Source organism: Cavia porcellus, unplaced genomic scaffold (genome assembly GCF_034190915.1).
Source record: "Cavia porcellus strain 051 isolate PalLab524CR breed Dunkin Hartley unplaced genomic scaffold, mCavPor4.1 scaffold_2, whole genome shotgun sequence".
NCBI lineage: Eukaryota > Metazoa > Chordata > Mammalia > Rodentia > Caviidae > Cavia > Cavia porcellus.
In genome coordinates, this window is record NW_026947485.1 from 115,391,240 (window position 1) to 115,392,611 (window position 1,372).

At 45.6% G+C, this 1,372-nt stretch overlaps 1 pseudogene; it reads right to left on the reverse strand.

The window, feature by feature from the left end:
* Window positions 1–234: 234 nt before the first annotated feature.
* On the reverse strand, window positions 235–1,169 carry LOC106025635 (olfactory receptor 2M3-like; annotated as a pseudogene).
* Between the last annotated feature and the right edge of the window lie 203 nt (window positions 1,170–1,372).

Sequence of the window (1,372 nt, forward strand, 5' to 3'; positions counted from 1 at the left end):
ACTTTCATAGTTTTACATTTTTATTACATCAGACATTTACTTATAGCATGACAGTGAATGAGCAACAACAGATGTGTAATCAAACAGATACAGACCTAGTTTTTAAGTTTCATAATTTTATATGGCTGGTATAAACCTCTGAAAGTAATATTAAATGCTAGGATTAGTTGGTGATGTGTGCAAAGTGAAGCATGGGGTGTATTAAAGGATAAAACCTGAATATAATTGTCCATCTCATGTTGCAGACTTTCCCTTCCCTAACATCTTCTGGACGGCTCTGCTGACCCCTCTGTGGTAGGCTGTAGATGAGGGGACTCAGCATGGGTGTGAGCATATTGTAGAAGGCAGACACCATCTTGTCCCTGGTTGGGGACTTCTTAGATGTGGGCCTCATGTAGATGAACATCGCTGCTCCATAGTATATGCCCACCACCGTGAGGTGGGAAGTGCATGGGGTAAAGGCCTTGTGGTGACTTTGCCTGGATCCCATGTGGATGACAGTCAGAATAACACTAGTGTAGGAAGCAATGATGATTGCTACAGGGATGATAACCATAATCACGCAGCAGAGAAATATCATCTTTTCAAATGTCTTGGTGTCTGTTCATGAGAGTGTGAGCAAGGCAAGGATATCACAGAAAAAGCGGAGTATTTCCCAGAACCCACAGAAGGAGAAGGTCAATCAACTGCCACTTGAATTATACCATCAGTGTTGCCAAGAATTCAGGAGGAAGTGCCCATAAGGGCACAGATTTTCTAGTACATGAGGACTGGGTACCTTAGAGGCTGGCAAATGGTAGCTTAGCGGTCATAGGCCATCACATCCAGCAAGAAACACTCAAATCCAAGGAAGGACACATAGAAGAAGATCTGGGTCCCACAGCCCGCCAGCGAGATGGACTTCCTGCCAGATAGGAAGTTGACTACCATCTTGGGCACAGTGGTGCAGATGAGCATGAGGTCCTTGAGGGAGAGCTGGCTGAGGAGGAAGTACATGGGTGTGTGCAGCTGGGCATCCAGGTAGATGAGCAGAACCATAGCTGTGTTTCCCACACAGGCCACTGTGAAGATGGCGAGGACCAGTGTGAAGAGGAAGGTGTGGGTGGGGCTGTGATTGAAGATTCCCAGAAGGATGAAGTCAGAGTAAAAGTCTGGTTTCCCCAACCCATCCTAGATGAGCTGCCTTATCTGAAAGTTACAGAGATTGTAACAGCATGTTTATGAGTTCAATTTTCAAACGTATAACTGCAGCAAGGCCTCCACAGGCAGTGTATGCAATGCACATCAGTTTCTCTCACCAGGTCATGCTTAGTGACCTTAGAGTAAAGAGTAAGGGATGCATAGGGCTCTGATCGAAGATCCTCAGCAAGTT